This window comes from Acinonyx jubatus, chromosome F2 (genome assembly GCF_027475565.1).
Source record: "Acinonyx jubatus isolate Ajub_Pintada_27869175 chromosome F2, VMU_Ajub_asm_v1.0, whole genome shotgun sequence".
Lineage (NCBI taxonomy): Eukaryota > Metazoa > Chordata > Mammalia > Carnivora > Felidae > Acinonyx > Acinonyx jubatus.
In genome coordinates, this window is record NC_069394.1 from 4,236,834 (window position 1) to 4,257,461 (window position 20,628).

General features: G+C 48.3%; 1 long non-coding RNA gene and 1 pseudogene across 2 annotated transcripts; both read right to left on the bottom strand.

Moving 5' to 3' along the window:
* Nucleotides 1-704: 704 nt before the first annotated feature.
* LOC113600449 (uncharacterized) lies at nucleotides 705-5,059 on the bottom strand. 2 transcript variants are annotated; one of them, XR_008292551.1, is made up of 4 exons: nucleotides 4,748-5,059; nucleotides 4,085-4,199; nucleotides 3,118-3,212; nucleotides 705-1,250 (listed from the first exon to the last, which is right to left on the bottom strand). It is a non-coding gene; the product is annotated as an uncharacterized LOC113600449 (long non-coding RNA). The 2 variants fall into 2 exon arrangements; XR_003421439.2 differs by having other exon boundaries at nucleotides 4,085-4,223.
* Nucleotides 5,060-15,066: 10,007 nt separating this feature from the next.
* Nucleotides 15,067-20,628, bottom strand: part of LOC106984401 (histone H1.4-like) — a 105,852-nt pseudogene continuing 100,290 nt past the window's right edge.

Consider the following 20,628-nt stretch of genomic DNA (forward strand, 5'->3'; position numbering starts at 1 on the left):
CTTTGCTTTCCTAACAAGCTGGTCATTCATTTCTTTCTGCTTCTAGAGGGGGAGCACCCTCAGACTAGGGGCTGCCATCTTAGCATCTCTATATTCTCTGGGCCCAGCACAGTGTTGGGCACTCAGGGATGCTCAGGACATGCCCTTTTCCCGTCCCCTCCTGGTGTCACTGGCTGCTCTGGCCTGGTGAACAGCCTCCACACAGTGAGAGTGAGGCATATACTTGAACTGTCTATGCAAGCATAGACCCTAGTCCACACTGCTAGCCTGGGGTCATGGAGACTGAGGAGCATAGACTTTAGAGCCAAATGGATGTGGATTCAGTTTCTAGGGACTCATTCCTGAGCCTAATATTTTCATCTGCGATGCAGGGGTTACCTAGCTCATTATTTTTACGGCTACAGACCATGTTGACTCAAACTGTTATGCAAAGAAGTAATTAAAAAAATTTCAAAGAAGTCTGGACTTCAATTACTGTTTCTTAAACTGCAGAACTTGTCAGAGTTTCTCATAGTCCACTGGATATCGTAAGTCTCCAAAAGAAGTTTATGTGAGCCCCAAATGCCAAATGTACCGGGTCATTTTGTCAAGGAGCATCTTGAAGGTCTATGGTTCTTGGAACCCACTTTGGGAAACACTGACAAAGCCTTTGGAAAGCAATAAAATGGGTATCAGCTGTCAGTATACTTTTCATAATTGTTACTGTTGCTTTATTACTTATTTATCAGTTGAAATAATACAAGGGACCTGGATCTGAACAAGCCCAAGATCATGTTTCAAAATTCACAAACGATTTTCTGAATAGAATTTCATGCTCGATTCGCTCAGGCCCATCTCCTCTGAGTTTTGCCAGCTTTAAAACATACACATTGAAAGCAGACAAATCCCTTCTCTCCTTGCTAATTAGGATGACGGATCATAGAGCAGGGATCATCCCATGTCACAGTAGAGATGATGCCATGGCTTTTAATTAACCATACAGGGATTTGAGTGATGTGAGAAAAGCAGTGACAGTCCTCCAAGTGCACACGTGCTTACTCACACCCTAGACACACCAAGTCTTCAAGGACCAGTGACAAGGGAACAGTGGATGCCAACACCACTTAGCATTTTCAATTGCCCCTCTTTCCACAAGATGAGGTAGGGAAATGCAGACCAAGAAAAAGAGGCAGATTCACACCGCTGGCCTTTCTCGAAGACTTCTTGGGGGTACGTTCTTATTCCTTAGACACTTTCAGTCCCATTGTCACCTAAGTGGTGAATGGTTTTCCATTATTTCCAAGCACATTCTTGTACCCAGTGAGTACTGCTGGCCTTTAAGCCTGGCCCACATCCCCAGGCTGGGACTCCACTTCTGGGTTCTTATGTAGTGTCTGCTGTTGACTTGCTGGGGCATTTGTGAAGTTTCCTTCACCGTCCACCCTCCCTTTCTATGAGGCTGGATCCATTCTGCCATGAGTGCCTTTGGGCTATGGCTGGCCTTGACTGCTTTATCCCAATTCAGCAAACATTTGGTGATCACCTGCTAATTCCTGGGCCCTGGTTGTATGTAGGAGCCCAAACTCACTTCTAATCTCAAGGCCAAATAGTCTAGTTGGATAGGGAAACACAGACACACAAAAAATAATGCATATACTGTGTAACTCAAGGGGGCCTGGAGTGGCCTGGTGCCAACCACTGGGCTTCTGCCTGCTGAAAGAGCCACCTATGGCTGCCCACCACCCTCCCTCCCCTTCCCCCCGCCCCAGCCTCCCCAAGGGTCAGGCCCCCGTGACCCTACATTTCAGGCTGCAGATCACAGGACATGGCTAAGGAGGAGAGAAACTGCCAGTCTGGACTGTTGTGGGGCTCGACTTTACCGGGACTGAAGGCCATTCACAGACACCCACATGGAGGCTCAGAGAAGTCAAAGTTTTGTCTGTTGTCACTCGGCTAAGAAGTGGCAGTCTGTTGTCTCATCTCCTCTGTGAGGGGCGGGGCTGGTGCTTGGCTCAGGTCTCCTTCATGTGGCAGGTGCCCCCAGCCTCCACAACGGCTCCTCAGCGTCCCCTTCTAACATTTGTCCTTGGCTCGGAGAACGTGCTCCCTCCCTGGGGACAGCCTGCAGCCAATGACTGGCCGATAAAGGAGCACAGATAGCCAGCCCCCTGCCTGCCGGAGCGGGAAGCAGCTCTGTGGAGACCCTCCCCACCTGTGATCTGGCTCAACAGAGGCCCCTCCCCTGCTCTGCCTCCCTTACTTCCTGTGGGTCACCCCCTCAATGAGTCAGGTGAATCCCACCCCTGTCTCAGGCTCTGCTCTCAGGGCCTGACCTAAGATATTCTCCAAAACCCAGACCCCTGTCCATGCCATGTTCAGGATTACCACCAGCCTTTCTCTGTCCTGACGTGTGTCCTGGGATGCTGGCTGGTAACAGTGAAATATGTCATAAAGTGTCACTGCCTCCTGTCTTCCAGGCTGTTTGGCCAATGGCTGGCTTGAGGTGAGGGGTAGAGGAGAGAGATGTTGGGGTATCTGCTCGTCTGCTCCTGCCCTGCCTTGCTGCTCAGTCACGACCTGTACCCATCTCTGCAGGGCTCCGGCTTTGAACCCAGCTCCAAGTCTTCCCCTCTCCTCTTCTCTAGGGGTGGCCATGTCTCCCCCACCGACTGCTACTGGTCCCAACTGGTCCCGACTGCTACTGATCCTTTGTTAGGGACCCTTCCGGCAAGAGTCCCTTTGTTCCTAGTCTCTGCGACGTTCCTGGCTGAGGGGAACATCTCTTTTCTGCCGGGCACCTGACTGCCTCAGCTTTCCTCTGACAGGTGGATTCAGATTGATTGCCAGTGGCTGCCTGCGGTGGGGTGTTTTGAAGGATTTGGGTGTTTCCCCAGCAGGGAGAGTACTGTGATCTATTAGTGATGCCTGTCAGTGTGCAGCAGGGGAGGGTGACATCAGTGCTACCCGTTGGCAGTCCCTGAACTACAGGCTCAGTCCCTGAACTCCCTTCCAGCTCAGACTTCTAGACCCATTTATGGACAAAGGGATGAGCTTGCTGACCAGAGCAGCCTACAGAAGATGCTGGCCAACAGGCTGGCGGCTTATGGTCACGGAAACCCGTGGTGCTGTGGGAAATACCTGTTCTGTGTGGCCGGTTCACCTTGACCTTGTAGTTTATGGACTCTGAGGTGCTGGTGTCAGTGGCGGACCACCAGGGGGCGGCCTTTCACAGGCTGCTGACGGGCAGGTGAAAAAAAAAAAAAAAAAAAACACCAAACAAACCAACCAGGTGGTCCACTGAATGCAAACCCTTCCCGCTACCGGTGAAGCTGGCATGATGTCATCACAAAGGCACCATTGGAGCCAGGAGCTTGTTTTCAGTTCTTTCCTCTGCCCCCATTATCTCTCATAAATTCATATTTTCATCTAAAACATTATTGGATCAGCTATTCTAGGCTGAATTCTGTGGTACGTTCTGAGGGGGAATAAGAATAACCCCACAGCCCTAAGCCTATGAGGGCAGGTGGAGCACTAATCACATGGGATCCATTACTGAATTTGATCTCAGTTATGGAGGTGGAGGGGCTCTCGGGTGGCTCAGTCGGTTAAGTGTCCGACTTCAGCCCAGGTCACGATGTCACGGCTGCTGAGTTTAAGCCCCACATCGGGCTATCTGCTGTTAGTGCCGAGCCCGCTTCAGCTCCTCCTCACCCCTCTCTGTCCTCCCCCCATTCCCGTCCCTTCCCTTCTCGCTCTCTCAAAAATAAATAAATAAATAAAGGAGATTTAGTTAAAAAAATAAATAAAGTATGGAGGTGGAGAATGGGGTGGTTATTTTAGACAGGGGGACATTTCCCCCACGGAAGACCTGAGCTACGCGAGCTATGTGTAGGGGTGAGTCAGGTTAGGGGCTGGTGGGTTGCTGGTCCAGGCAGTGGGAGCCAGAGCCAGAAAGACCCCGGGCCAGAAAGATGAAGGGATTGGAAACCAGGCTGGAGCATTTGGACTCCACTGGGGCCGAGCAGATCGGTGAGGAGGAAAAGCAGAGGGAGGCAGGTGCATCGGGCCGGCTGGGGCCGGAACACATGCATGCGGGGGGGCTGACCTGGTGCGTCCAGCGAGTGCTCCCTGAAGCTGGGGGTTGCTGAGCAGGAGACACAGTCTCTGTGTGTGATGACGGCACCGCGTGTGTCCCAGGCTGTGTGAGGCTCAGTGGGGTTCTGCGTGGGAGCGTGTTCTGTAAGCTTGGGGGCAGAGGTCATGCTGTCAGGGAGCCAGCACTGGAGCCGTTAGTCTCCTGAGTGGCAGCAGGTGAGGTCCAGCTGATGCCCACCCAAGTTCCCTCAGCCCTGCGGGGCCAGACCTCCCGCAATCCATCCAGAAGTGCGTTTCCCCCCTTCCTCCCCTCCCCACATGCATCCACATTTTGACCTCATGGCTCGGGCTTTTCCAAGCCCCCTGTGTCTCCCTTTCCTCCTCAACCCATCCCCGGAAATGGCTTTAAAAACTCCCTTTGGGGTCTCTCTGACCTGTCTCCTCAGGACCTTGTAGGCTCTGTCTGCCCCAGATACCCAACACTTAACAACTCTGTCTGTGGCGACTGGAGGCCACTTAGGAGGGACAGCAGGTGCTGCAGCCACGGGGATGTCCCATCCAGGCTCCCAGGCTCTCCTCTGGATGTCCTTGCCTTCTCCTTTACCCTCCAAACTTCTATTTGCTCTTCAGAACTCAGTGGACTGACCTTCTCTGAACCCCCAGGACAACCGACCTGCCCCTCTCTGCACTCCCAGAGCTCCTGTCCCCACGTTCAGTGGAACAGGCAGGTGGCTGTGGGGCCGACTTCTCCCTGGCCGGGTCAGCTGCCCGAGGGCTGGAGGTGTCTTGTCCGGGGCCCAGCACGGGGCTTGCGCTTAGTGGGGCATCAGCAAAAGCCCATCTGGATATGAATGTGTGAGTCAATGAATAAAAGAACACAAGTCTACGGGGACATTGCTCCCAAAAATGCATGTGGAGAAAAGCCCCCTTGCCCCCTGCCAAAGTGTGGTGTGCTGAGGGACAAGCCCACACATTCTAGGAAACGCCTCTCAGGCTGCAGAGAATCATAAACAGATAAAAATTCCATTTTGTCTTCAGCTCTGTGTTCCTTTGTGAGGCGTCCACAGAGAATCAGCCCAGATTCCAATTAGCGGCCCAGGGCCCAGGACCTGGAGGGTGGCTCTGCTCCCTCCCATTGTGAGCAAGTGAACCAGTAATAAATCCCCAATTAACAAGAGGGAACATTGATTGAACTTTTTTCCCCCTTGTCCTCCACTTTTGTTTGGTGCTCCCTGTAAACAGGCTGTGTGGCTGGCGTTCAAGAGGAAAGAAAATTGAATTTAAAGTTATTTTAAGCTTGCCATGATTAATGTCTTGCCAGGTAAGCTATGAAAAGGGATATCAAAAGACCAGAAAAATAATTCTACTCTTAAAGCAGCAAAAGCGATCTTCCTGTCTGCATATGTATGTATCACAGAGACCCCTGTCTTAGCTCAGGCTGCCGTAGCTGGGACACCACAGGCTGGGCAGCTCACACGACAAATATTTGTTTCTCACAGCTCTAGAGTGTAGGGATTCTGAGGTCAAGGTGGTGGCAGATTTGGGGTGTAGAGAGGGCTGCCTTCCTGGCTTACAGAGAGCAGCCTTCTGGCTGTATGTTCACGTGGCCTTTCCTCAGTGTGTGCTCATGGAAAGAGCTCTTTCTTCTTTTTCTTATAAAGGCACTAACCCCATCATGGGGCTCCCATGGCCTCATCTAAAAGTAATGATCACTCAAAGGCTCCACCTCCAAATACCATCCACCACACTGGGGGCTTGGGCTTCAACATAGGAGTTTTGGAGGGACACAGACATTCAGCCCAGACAATCCCTTCACAGTAAACAGGTATGAAAACATAAGCCCTCCACGCAGCTGGTAGCACAGCATCTCGACACACCTACGTGATGGGTTCATATCCAACGTACCCATGAAGAGCACAAAACGCATGTGGGTACATCCTATCCTTAGGGCACACGGCACCTAGACGCATTCTACAGACACGTGGCAATAAACGTCATGGTCAAAAGTCAGGTCAACTTTGCGACCCTAGAAGCCAGGTTAGGATGGTTACCTTCGCCAAACCCACCGTCCTTGTTTTTAAAATGGTGATGCCAATCCTAGATTTGGTAGGATTTCATGAGACGTTATACGTGAAACATTAGGATGGAAGCTGGTGCTACTGCATGCGTTCACACACTATAAAGGACACACACTATAAAGGACATACACTATAAAGACATATATTTCCTCCTTGCATATAAAAGTAAAGATTGAGTTATCCTGTGTGTGTGTATGTGTGTAATAATAACTATATATATATATATATGACCTGACATATATATAACCTGAGTTAGAATACTGCTTTCAATAGTATTTCCTCAAGTATGATGTTTGTTACCCATTTCATCACGATTCAAAACCAAGGTTGGGATTTGGACTTGGGTCTGGATCCACATCCTGTCTTTGTAGTTTTGCAAGATATTTAGCCTCCCTGAGCTTCAGCCTCCTCCTCCGCAAGGTGGGAAACAGACTTGCCTTAGAGAGCTCAGAGAAGAAACCAGATAGTTTATGAGTTTGTTCATTCCACAAGCATTGCCTTGGTCCCCGAGCCCCAGGGGGAAGAGGATGGAAGGCAAACTACCATGGAGTTCCAGCTCCCAGGACCCCCACCCCACCCGGGGCAAAGCAGGCTTGGGAAAAAACCATCCACCGCAGCCTACGGCAGGTGCAGGGGTGACCAAGAGAGGGGCCGGCAGTTTATGCTGAGTCACATGATGGACAAGGGGTCCACGGGAGGAAGCCCAGCCCAGCAGATTCCCTCTTACAGAGGCTCTTCCCTGGCAGTTCTTAAAGCCTCCTGACTCCCGGTGTCCCTTGTCTACAACATTAGGGAAGATGTTAAGAGCGACCCCGTGGGTGGCAGGACATCCTCATCGTTTGACCACCATGTCTCCTGCATCCCTGCAAGAGCGCCTCCTGGCCCCTGCCGCACCTTGTCCGGCAGCCGGAGCAATTTTCATAACATGTAGATCTGGAATCCTGTAACTTCTGATCTCCCCTGGAGAGTCTTGCCTCTCTCACGGTGGAAGCTGGTTTTCTTTCCCTCAGGCTGCCCCACACCCCCTCCCCTCTCCTGCTGTCTCCTGCTGTCTAGCCTTGCTCGTTTAGCTCCAGCTACACCAGCCTCCTTCTCATTCCCAGAATAAAGCTGGACTCACTGCCTCCCTGGGGGTGTCTCTGTCCCCTCTCCTGCTGTGTCCTCCACCCAAAGCACCCCTTCTCCCGAGTCCACAGAGCTGGTTTTCTCTCTTCAAGTCTTTCTGAGTGCAGAGAATACCTGTGGCAGTTCCTGTTCCCCGAGGAAGACATTGAGAGGGGGTGCTCACTCAGGAGGGGGGGCTGGAGCCTGCTTTCAGGGGTGAGGGAAGGTGGGTTGGCAGAACCCAGAGCGGCAGCCAGGATGGTCCTTCCAGTTAGAGGTTTGGGGCCAGGTCTTTGGACCCCAGAGCCAACCAGTCACCGGGGAGGGCGGATGTCTTGGGGTAGGCAGCTCTCTCTGTGTGAGGAGGAGCAAATGTTCCATGAGCCCCATGAGACTGGTTCCAGCTGAGGGCACCCCAGTCCGCATGTGTGTCAGTTTCGATGGTGATGATCTGTTCCTCCCCACCCGCCCCCCCCTCCCCCCCCAGGGAGGAAGGGGTCCAGCACAGCTTCACTTGGCACTGAGCAGGTAGTTGATCTCTGAAAAATGGTTCCATAGTAGAGGCCCAGTACTGATCTTGGTTGTTGACGGGATGCACATTTGTGGCTGCAGAATCCAGGGCACCCTTGATGAGAGGAACCCAGGCTTTACCTTCCATCCCTGCCACCATGGTTACCATGGTTACCGTGGTTCCATTTATGGGAAATTCTGGCCACATGGTCAGTTGATGCTCTGTGATCAGGTGTTCCTTCTCAACCAGGACCAACTTTCACCCAGGCAGGTATTTATTGGCATGGCCTTGCTCCAGATACTCGGGTCCACTTTGGGATTCTCCTTATTAGGGCTTGCCAAAGCCCTCCTGTGGCATCTTTTCCTACCACAGACACTTCTACTACCCTAGGGCCTGTCACTTCCCAGGGCTCAAGTGGCAGCGTAGCCTGAACCTTGTTCTGATCCCACTCAAAGCCGGCAGCCTCTGCGTCACATAGTAAATAAATTGGAACAGAATTCCAATGTGCCGAATATGTACTTCCTCTAGAACCTGGTGAAAGCTGTCAGATATAGCGCCTCCTTCTTACTGGGAGGAGGGAGGTGTGAATGCAATAATTGGGCATTTTTCTTTGGTGGGAAAGTCCCAGAATACCCCAGACCACTGGATCCTTAAAATCTTAATATGGTTTATTCCCACCCTTTGGAGCACAGGTTTCTTTTTTTTTTTTTTAATTTTTTTAACGTTTATTTATTATTGAGAGACAGAGCATGAGCACGGGAGGGGCCAAGAGAGGGGGAGACACAGAATCCAAAGCAGGCTCTGAGGTGTCATCACAGAGCCCGATGCAGGGCTTGAACCCACGAACCGTGAGATCATGACCCGAGCCGAAGTTGGACGCTTAACTGACTGAGCCACCCAGGTGCCCCTGGAGCACAGGTTTCTTACAGAGATCTTATTCAACATTCTTGCTGTATCTTGTGCATCTCTCCCAATTAGCAAGATGCCACTGATGTGTTAAAGCAATGTGGTATCATGTGGAATGTCCAAACAATCTGGGTCCCTTCAGACTCTGATATTTTCAGGAGGAGAAGGTTAATAGAGCCCTGGGCAAGATTGCAATCGTACACAGGTGTCCTGAAATGAGAAAGAAGTGATTTGAGGTGTCCTTCCTGCTGGGACCGGGGAAAGAGGGGCACAAAATCAATGGCTGCCCCATGAGCCTGGAGCGCCATTAGGGACTGAAAAGGCGAACCGTAGAATAGGAGAAGATATTTGTAAAGCATTCATCTAACAAAGGACTCATATCTGGCATATTAAAAAAATACCTAAAAATCAATAAAAGTAGATATGGAATCTCACAGAAACCCCAAACAAAGGCTTGAGCAGAGACATCACAAATGTACCATAAATACAAGAGAAGATGGTCAACTTTATAGTCATGAAGGAAATAAAAATCAGAGACACTACGAGATAATGCCAAACATGAAGGACTATGAAACCACTAAGGGCTACACTGATAAAACACTGGCGATACCAGGTGTTGGTAAAGATGCTGAGCAGTGGAACTTACACATTTTTGTTGTGGGGACTCATCAGTTCAATGGTTTTTTACACCAGCATGCTCTAAGACTCCACAATTCCATCCTCCTGTATCTCCCTGAAAGAGTTGCACACATATATTCATCAATTCATACTAACATGCACGTTCAGAGCAGCAATTTCATAATCACCCAAAGCTGGAAACCACCCAGATGTCTGTCTACAGTAGGGTAAATAAATAAGGTGGTATGTTCAGTTAGTAAATACACTAACAATGAGAAGGCATGAATTGCAACTATAGACAGTACTGTGGGTGAATTTCACAAACTATTTTGAGGGGGGAAACATACAAAAGAGGACATACTCTATAATTCTATTTGAATGAAATTTTTAAAAATATGCAAAACTCACATATGGTGTTTGAAATTAGCCATGTGATCACTCTTGGGGAATAAGCAGTGATTGGAAGGGGGCATGAAGCTTATTTAGATTCTGCTAATGATCTATTTCTTTATTTGGTTATTAGTAACGTAAGTGTCTGGTTTGAAAAAAAACTTTGTTGAGCTTGATAATGTTCGCTTTTTTATATGTGTGTTGTACTCTGATAAAATCTACTGTGAACAAGTGAACTTCTTCATAATATTATCATGTACTCCCCTGCTCAAAACTTTCAGTGACTTTGTCTTGCACCCCAAAGGAATATCTGAACCCACTGGCCAATCCTCATCAGCTTTTAGAACTTGGTCCAGCCTGTTTCTGCAGAAGGCGCGATGATGAGAGGGGTCAGGCCTGGAACACAATGCCTGAGGTAGTACTTGGGACATTTCGTACCGTGTTGCCTCTACTTGGAATTCTCCCACCCTCATCTCAAAATGCAAACCTTGAGAAAGAATATTTCCATTTGACAAAGAGTTCATAGAGGTTAAGTGATTTGTGTAAGATCGCATGGTTTGTCGGTGGCAGAATTCAACCTTGAACCCTCATCCTGGGTATTCTAGTCCAGGGCTCACATCAGTTTCTTGGAAGGAAAAGACAAGTCTAACTTGTTTTGTAAATTTTCTTGTGGCTTAAAAGGCTTAGGAAGAATTTTGATGAATTGAATGGCTTTTTGGAAGTGATGTGCCTCCTGGATGAGCTTTCAGTTCCATTTTGGGGACAACACAGAAACACTCAAAATAAAATAACAGAGGTATGTTTCAGTGTCAGGTGAAGAGCATTTGCGAAGCGTGATTAATTACCAAGTGGCCAATGCAGACAATGTTGGAGTTGGAGTTGGAGAGATCTTTATGGGCTGGGCCTTGCAGGGAAGGTTCTGGAAGGGACTGGAGCACTAAGATGCATGGCTGGGGAGGATTTGGAAAGCCACATATGGGGGAACCATTTCCACCTGGAGCAGTTGAAGAGCGTGATCCACATACTCGCAGGGGTGTGTTGTTGGAACAGAAATGAGTTTGCTGGAGGCTAGTATTTACCAGGAGTGAATGGGGAATGTGAAGGGGCAGCAGGGGGAGGTGTAGGTTTTGGAGAAACTTGGATGCTAGATGAAGAACTCTAATTGTATTGCTGATTTAGAATTGCTTTGTTTCGTTTTTCTTAAATGCAACTTGAAACAGGATGGCCAGATGACAAATCCTGGTTTGGGTATCAGTGGTAGAGTGGAAACGAACTCTGCTGAAGTACTTTTATTTGGAATCCCATCTAGACCTTCCCCTGAGGCATAAAACAACAACAACCTGTGGTTGATGAGGACATACAATGTGCATGGACACAGTGCTTCCTAGCTTACTACTTTTTAACCCTTGTTATATCTCTATGAGATTACGGAGCATAGTATAAAGAGAATTGAATGGACTTTGGAGCCTGGCTCCTCGGGTCAAATCCTGGGTCTGGCACTTCCTGACATTGCCGGTGGCTGTGTTCTGAATCCACTTCTTTGTGCTGAGGCCACATTTCCCTTGAGCCTCTCGCAGCCAACTACTGAATGAGTGTTGCAGGGATTCGGTGCAGGCAGGCTCTTCTGCAGGTGGAGCCATTTCTCCCTTGGGCCATGTTGGCTGGACAGCTCCTGCCTTCTGGCCTCACGTTTCTCCTTACTGTAGTGCCTTCTGGGACTCCTCCCATTCCAGAAGCTGGGGCAGGGGACAAGTGGACCCGTGCAATTTTTAACAACAAAATCCAAGAGAGAGACTAAAAGAAGATCTAAATAGATGAGAGATATACCGTAGTCACAATTGGAAAACTCAGTGTTGTCAATCTCCAGGTTGACCTAGAGATTCAATGCAATACCAGGCAAAATCACAAGTTATGTGAAAATGCAAAGGACTTACTATAAACCAAGACAAGCTTGAAGGACAATACAGTGGAGGGACTTATTCTACATTATTGAAAGGCTTCTTTTAAGTCCATAGTAGTAAAGACAGTGTGATCTTGGCACAAGGATAATTAAACATACAAATGGAAAAGAAAGGAGTGTCTAGAGATAGAACCAGGACTTACTAGAAAATCACTCCAGTATTTTGGTGGACACAATTATTTCTTTCAGCAAATAATACTGGAACAACTGGGTATCCATATGGAAAATAGAAACTCTGGACTCTTACCCCCCACCATACATGAAGATAATTTGAAATATATCATAAACCTACATGTAAGATGTAAAACATTAAAGCTTTCAGAATAAAATAGGAGACAATATCTTCATAACTTTTGGGTTTCTTGAGCAGGATGCAATAAGGCATTAACCAAAAATAAAATTATAAATATGTATCTATAAAGCATATATATTGTGGGACCCAAGGAATTTCACAAAAACGCCCTACCCCTGGACAAGCAGAGCAAGAATAACTCCATTTTGTGCTACACCCACCATCTCATGTTTAACCCCCAATGACCTACTTATTGCTTAAGACACTCCCCCACCCTAGTCAAGCCGCTGAGCACACCCTTACTGGAAACCAGCTCATATAGGAATGCGGAACCCCTAACCACCAAAGAATGTAAACCCCGCCTTTTGCCCGCCAAACTTGCGCACCAATTCTGACCAGAGTGATAAGCTAGTTCAAACAGTTACTATAGGGTAAATTGTAATTCAATTGGCCACCTGCGTGTGGACTGACATGACTATGCAACTTTCTGTGTGTGTTACAATCTCATTGGCCACTGGCCCCTATAAAACTGCTACGCCTCTTAACCTAGGGGTCCAAGTCCCTGCTCCGCTGTGTCGGGTATACTTGGGCCCAAGCTCGAGCTTGCAAATAAACCCTCGTGCGTTTGCATTGGTATCGGCTCCTTGGTGGTCTCTCGAATTCGAAATCAGGGGAATTACAATATGTATATAGTGTATACACATATATAGTGTAATTAAAATTAAGAACTTCTGCTCACCAAAAGACATCTCTAAATGAGAGAAAAAGATAAGCCATAGGTCAAGAGAAGACTTTCATAGTACATGTATCTGACAGGAAGCTTGTATTTCACATAAATAATGGGTACCAATTAATAAGAAAGACAGCAATGAAAAATAGGCAGAGACTTGAATTAGTATTTCACAGAACAGGGTCTCCAAATGACCGATAAGATCACAAAATGTCCAACACCATTATTTTTCAGGTAAATGTAAGTTAAAACTACAATGCCAACTAGATCATCTAAAATGTACTCGAAAAAATTCTGATAGTGCCAGTTGTCGGTGAGGATTTGAAACACCTGGAACATTCATACATTGCTGATGCAGTGTGAGTTCGTAAAATCATTTTGGACAACGCCATGGCATTACCTATTAAATTTAACTATGTACCAACCCTATGATTTAAAAATATTACTCCTAGGTGTACCATAAGAAAAATAAATGAGTATGTTCGTGTAAGAAGAAATGTGTGAGAATGTTCATGCAGCTTTATTCATAGCAGCACAAAATTGGAAGCAGGGGAGACGTCCATCCATAATAGAATGGAAAAATCAAAGGTGGTGTGTTTATGCATCAGAAAACCAAACAGAGGGGCTGAGAGCTGGAGCCTTGCCTGGCGCTGGGTGCTGGGCAGCAGTTTCTCCCTGGAGGCTCAGCTGGTACAGTCCCATGCAACCACAGGACACAGATCATCCCAGTCCCTGGAGACTAGGATACATGTTTTGTGGAAAGGAAGGGAAGACCTATCACAACTGCTCTGGATTCATGGCCCTACTACACACTTGTCCATGTACTGTGGACGTACATAGGGAAGGGGTGCAAGCAGAAAATCTGGACACATGCAGGTAATTCCTTCCTTCTTTCTTCCTCTCTTCCTCCCTTTTGCCCCCTTCCTGTCTACCTTCTCCTTCTTTCCACTCTTGCTCTTTCCTCCCTCCCTCCCATTGTCCCTTCCTTGAAAGGAACCAACACAAAGGTTAGAGATCCCAGGAAGAAGGCTAGGTAGGAGCAGAGATCACTATGTGGTGGAAACATCGCAGAAAACAAACCACACTGACTGTATGTGTTCCTGACAGCCCACTCCCAGGCTGTCCAGGGAGGTAGGTGGCTCTGTGGCTGCATGTCCCGGGGCCCAGGAAGATGACAAAGCTCTTTGAAGAGGTGATGGATTTGAATAATGTCTCATCTAAATGCGGGCAACAGCACAGGGGATAATTATCTACCACCTGAGCACTCTTCAGCCCCCAGGCCTTGGAGCTCGGAAGTGCCAGGTGGAGGTGAGAAGGTTTCCAGGCCTGACAGCCTGCATGTGGCTCTGGATGGATCCCTGAGTGGCCAGTCCAGAGCTGGTGTCTGGAACTCAGCTTGAAAACTTTTTGGATGCATGTCAGAGTGAGGGATGGCCCATATAGCTGCCAACTCTGCCCATTAGACTGGACACGTACAATGACCTGTGGGTAGCTCAGATGCAGTGGCAGAAGGCTGGAGCCTTGGAGCAAAATCCTAGTAAAGATGATATAAGCAGGAACAGTCCCTGAGCACTTGGTCCATGCCAGGCTCTGGACCATAATTGTAAAGCTCTCTTCATGACAGCTGTGATGTGAGAGTTGTTAAGATGGAAAATAACCATTTTAAGATGAAAAATGTCCAGTTTATTGTTTGCTACTGAGACTCACTGTGCTTGCACTTGCGACGGATTGTCTCACTCAGTACTCACAGCTCAATGATGTAGGTGCTGCTATGACCCCCTTTTAACAAGACGAGAAAACCGAGGCCGACAGACAGGAAACGTCTGTAATTTATGTAGTGTCTGAAACCAAGTCTCCTGAGTCTAAGCAACTGACTGGAACCACAGGGGTGGCAAAGGATGCCACCCTAGAATCTGCTGTCTAGTGGCTGAGAATGGGAGGTGGAGCTTTGCAAAAGTAAACCTTGAGATAACCAGTGCATGCCTTGACCTCCCAATTCCTGGCACCCTCAGTGGGAGCAATCATACCTGCCCTGATGTCATCACTGTTACTATACAGAGACAGAATGAAAATACAGCAAGTTCCAAGAGCAACTGTTGGTCCTTCTCAGTGTTCATGACAGTGCCCTGAGCTTCCCAAAGGAAGAGAAAACCAAACAAGCAACATCCTACACAAGAACACGTATCCACAGGGAGACTGATGCTATTATGGCCTCTACTGTGGGTCAGCCCCTGTGCAAGGGGGTATGACACATTAGTTTCCCACTTAAAGACAGGGGAACTAAGGGTCAGTTGATGACTGATCTTAGGAACATTGTCACTATGAGGCAACCAGGACAATAAAGGTTTCATGTGCCAAATCATATGAGAAAATGTAGAGGGATCCAGGGTTGTTTATTACCATTTATAAGAAAATGGTGATGATGATGGTGATGATGATGGTGGTGGTAGTGATGATGACGGTTACCATGGTGATGGTGGTGGTAATGATGGTGATGATAGTCATGGTGGTGATAATGGTAATGATGAGGACGATGTTGACATCATTAGCTACCACTTACAGAGAAGTCATTATATGCCAGGAGCTCTTATACATACTCTACTGTACATGTGTTATCTTTTGTAAAAATGTTTATTTATTTATTTTTGAGAGAGAGAGAAAGCGGGGGGGGGAGCAGAGAAAGAGAGAGAGAGAGAGAGAGAGAGAGAGAGAGAGAATCCCAAGCAGGCTCTGCACTGTCAGCATAGAGCCCAACGTGGGGCTTGAACTCACAAACCCTGAGATCATGACCTAGGCTGAAGTCAAGAGTTGAAGGCTTAACTGAGCCAGTCAGGTGGTCCTGTACATGTGTCATATAAGTGAATCATCACAAAACTCCACAGATGAGCATTATTATTATCCCAATTTTCCTGATGGAGAAATTGAAGCTCAGAGAGGTTTATTGCCTTGCCCAAGGTCACAAGCTATGTTGCTGCTCAGAGAGGGGACTGGGAGTGGGCAGGTCTCTATGCACAGAGGAAGGGCCATCCTGAAGAGTGTGTGGCAGACATGCCCTTCAGAGGAGAGGAGAAGGACGAGGGTAGAACAGGCACAAACACCTAGTCCTTGACAAACAACAACCATCTCTGCAGCTGCACTTGTTCAGCAAGAGGATGGTCTTCCAGGGAGAGGAGTGGGCACCCCATCCCTGGGGGAGACACGCATGCCGAAGGTAGGTCAACTGAGGCTAGGGTGCTGGGAACGGGCTGCATAGGGGGGAGACAGAGTCTCTGTGCTTCTTAACTCTGTCTGCAGTTCTGTGGTAATGTTTCAGTGTCTTCATGCCAACTTCCTGGGCTTTTTGCAAGAAGCAAGATGGGGGTTAATCTGCTACCGAGCAAAGGCAACCATTTGCATGTTCCCTTGGGGAAAATGCAAGATTTGCAAAGTCAAATCTGATTAAGATACACAGACTTCCTTAAGGAACAGTGATTATACATCACAATGAAAGGATAAACAGAGCCCAGAGTGGTGAATTCAACAATAGGCCTTCACAGCTGGGAGCATCAGTCGCCTTTGATAGGGAGCTTATTGTCTGTGCATAAATTCTCCCAATTCTCCCCCAGTGGCCTGGCAGAGGAGTAAAAAAGAACCATTTTTCTAACCTTCTGCAATGAAGAGGAGTCCCAGGCCTCCTATGAATGTTGGCTTAGCAAACACTCCTGTCTAACTGCCACATTTGTTGCCCAGGATTCCTCTGGGGAGCCAGGTTCAGTCTAGAGGAACTCAGTGTCCTGGAAAGAGGAGGGACAGGGGCACCAGCTTAGGCAGGGAATGGCTGTCAAATCACTAATGCCCGAATCAGATCAGCAGCCTCAGAACTGTCTCAGGGGGCACGTTCATCCTGGACCCCTCACCAGGACAGCATTTCAAAACCCATTCCACACAGAGAAGGGCACAGGAACAGAAAGGACAAAGGCATTCTGTATCTTTGTGCCTTTCCTCATCACCACAGCGGTTCAAAGTTCAGAGGACGGGGAGAATTTTGCATGCTGGAATGTTGCTGGAGACATCGCACAGACGTGGAGCTGGGCTTGAAGGAAAAGAAGAACTTGTAGAAATTGTGTTTTCCATGCTGTGTGCCATGCACGAGTCCCAGCTCCCTTCTGATTTCCGGGTCTTGGTTTTCTCATCTATTAAAAGAGAGGGTTGTCTTCAAGTGCAGGTTACAAATTCAAATGATAAAGAGGTTGGTTGTGTTCCAAATATGAGAGAAGCCACCCTAACTACTGGTGCTATAGGTATCAAATGACAAACACTTGGGGCTGGGAGGGCAAAGGGCTGTGGCCATTGGGGCTCATATGTCCCTTCTCCAGCAGACAGCAGCCCCAGCCCATGGTGGCCAAGTGGGAAAGTACAAAGTGTTCCCAGACAGTCTCGCTTCTAAAGATGAACTTGAAATCTGGATTCGTATGAGAGATATTTTCACTATTAAGTACTGGCCACTAAATCAATTTATCCTTAGACACCCAGAACAAATGGGACATGATCTGGGAGGCCAGTTTGACCTTCAGGCTGCCGGGTTTCGACTTCTGTGCTAGAGGATCAGAATGAGTTCTGTTAAGATGGTGTTATGGATAGCATGCTCTGTCCCCCTACCCCCACATTCATATATTGAAACCTTAACCCTCAATGCAATGGTATTTGGAGTGGAGGGCCCTTGGGAGGGACTAGGGCATAAAGAAGGAGGAAACTAGCTTTCTCTCTCTCCTCTGCCATGTGAGGACATAGCAAGACAGTGGCCATCTATCAACTGGGAAGGTGTCCTCACCAAGAACCCAACCTTACTGGTACCCTGATCTGCAAAACCTCCAGACCCATGAGAAATAAGTTTTTGTTGGGGCATCTGGGTGGCTCAGTGGGTTAAGCATCCGACTTCACCTCAGGTCACAGTCTCACGGTTCACGAGTTTGAGCCCCACATCGGGCTCCGTGCTGACAGCTCAGAGCCTGGAGCCTGCTTCGGATTCTGTGTCTCCCTCTCTCTCTGCCCTTTCCCCACTCATGCTCTCTCTCTCTCTCTCAATTAAATAAACATTAAAAAAAAAGGAAAGAAGTGTTTGTTGCTGAAGCCACCGAAGGGTATTCTTTTATAACAGCCCCTCCTAAGGCAGAAAAGTCAGCTTTGGGACCAGCAGATCTCTCCATGACTCCCACTTTTCCACTCTGCCTGTGGGCAGCGGCTCATCTGTTTTCTGCTTTTGCCCTTCCAGAATGCTGTGAGCAGGTGTGTGCACGTGTGTGTGGCCTCCTGGGAGGTCGGGACACAGACTCAAGTCAAAGAGATTTTAGCTCTTCCCCACATTTGCCAAAGCTTCACTATTGGTGCCCAAATGGCTGCTGAATTATCCTTTTGGTCAGCCCCAGAGAGTGCCTGGCGGAGGGACCACTGGGAGGGGCTTTGAGAGGGTGATGTGCACCGAGAGTGGATGTATCCGATCACGTGGCACCCTTGGGGTTCCCTGGGCTGCACAATTAGAAGACTGGCGTGGGAAGGGAGTGGGCTAGTAACAGAGCAGGGACCAGGGGTAGATGACAGAAGGCGACTGCAGGTGGCCTGAGCTCCTTGCCTTCAGCTTTCCCTTGCTGTGCCCATGATGCTACTGACCCCAGAGGGAAGAAGATCAACATCTTGCATCTGCTGGACGTCTCTCTGTGTGGCAGGACTTGACACGTTACCATAATAAATCTTTGTAACCACCCCAAGAACTAAATGGTCTAATCATTTTACATTTACAGAGTGATCCGTTGTTGGTGTGGAGCCACATATTAAGCCGTTTGAGCCACAAACCAAGCTTGGGCACTTTCCTTCTCCACCAGCTGGTCAGAAGGAACCGCCTGTAGCTGCTCCTGTGAGCTGAGGGACAGGCACCAGGGGGACGTCCATCACGGACGCTGGCAGCCTGTTCCAGCTCCTGGCTCCTGCCTTCAGTCCCCATCATTTCATTTGGCATTTGGTTCAGAGCAGGGGGTGGGAACCCCATGTTCTGGAGGCCAGGAGAGCTGAGGACTCCGAGTATGATGTCCACTTCACAGTGGGTGCCATCAGGCACCCTCAGAGCACCCTCACCCCAGCACCGACTAGAACATACTAGTGGGGCTGCGTGAGCCTCTCCCAGCCTCTCCAATGCCTGGAATGGATCCCCTATCGACACCAGTGCCAGGCAAACTGGAGCCCAGCCCTAGAAACAGACCAGTCCTCTGGATGGACCAGGTTGAGGGAGACACAAATCTTGACATGGAGCACAGAACAGGGGTCTTCTGGCTAGCAGACCACAATGCCTTTATTAGCTTTTTAAAAATTTATTTAAATTCAAGTTAGTTACCATACAGAGTAGTGTTGGCTTCAGGAGTAGAAACCAGTGATTCATCATTGACCTGTAACCCCCAGTGCTCATCCCAACAAGTGCCCTCCTGAATGTCCGTCACCCATTTAACCCACCTCTCCACCCACCTCTTCTGCAGCAACCCTCAGTTTGTTCTCTGTACTTAAGAGTCTCTTATGGTTTGCTTCCCTCTCCATTTTTATCTGATTTTTCCTTCCCTTCCCCTATGCTCATCTGTCACATTTCTTAAACTCTACATATGAATGAAATCATTTGATATTTATCTTTCTCTGACTTATTTCTCTTAGTAGAATACACTCTAGTTCTATCCACGTTGTTGCAGATGGCACGATTTCATTCTTTCTCATCGCCCAGTAACATTCCGTTGTATATATAAACCACACCTTCTTTATCCATTCATCAGTTGATAGACATTTGGGCTCTTTGTGTAATTTGGTTATTGTTGATGGTGCTGCTGTAAACATCGGGGTATTAGCTTTTGTTTGTTCATTTCTGTCTACCTAATAAATGACCTCGAAACCTCCATGGTTTCCAGCAGCCAAGATTTCTGTTTCTTAAGCGCAGGGCTGAGGGTGGGTTTGGCTTTGCTCCAACGTCTCTGCCCCCAGGCCGGAAGCATCCCAAGGCTGCATCTGCTTCATGAGAAGAGGGCATGAAAGGAACAAAGCAGACAAGGAGACAGGACACTTCCTAACACTTCATGTTGAAATGGATGGATCTTCACAGCCCCACAGTCCCCTGGTCAAAGTCCACATCTGGGCAAGGCTCTTCCCAGGCTCGTGGGCCATGGTGGCATGTGGCATGGCAGAGTGGGTGGTCAGTTTGATACAGGGAAGGAGTGGAAAACCAGTAGCGATGGCCAAGTTCCTGATGTGCTAACATGCAAACACAGTGCAACCGCTTCTGAAAGACCCCAAGCCCACTGTTGGCTCCCCTGTACCACACCTCTCACCCCAGAACAAATGTCTGGCCTGCTGGCCACCTGGCAGCCCTTTGAGGCAGAAACTGGGGTGGGAATGTTCATCCCCCTGGTCCCAGAGCCCAGCACCGCCACGGAAGAGGCCAGTGTTGTGAGTATGGCAATCACACCCTCAGACCAACTGGTTGTATTTGTCTCTTTCTTTCTTTCCTCCAAACTGTGAGATTGTTCCTCTTGTTTGCACATATTCTGAATCACCTACTGGAAATGAGATTTTCTGTGCCCAGATCCATGCATCCTTGGATGCTACTTAAACCCAAACAAAAGAGCAAAAACATGCAAAGGTTTACTTGTAATGTCTTGGCACCCCTTGAAAGAAACCCTGTGCTTCTGACCAGCTCAAGTAACGAAGGCTTGATGAATGCAACCACGTACAGAGGCGGCGACTCTCAGAGGCGTCATGGATTTACCAGGTGCTGTAAGCCTCTACCTCCCCATCAGTAACAAGGGAGCAGCGTCTGTTTTACCAAAAGGAAGGCGGCCAGCAGAGCACTGAAGAAGTGGTGTTGGAATCAGACACAGAGTATGATCCTGGGTGGGTGGGGGACACTTAGACCACTTCTCTATGCCTTGACCTCCTCATCTGAAAAATGGGCATAAG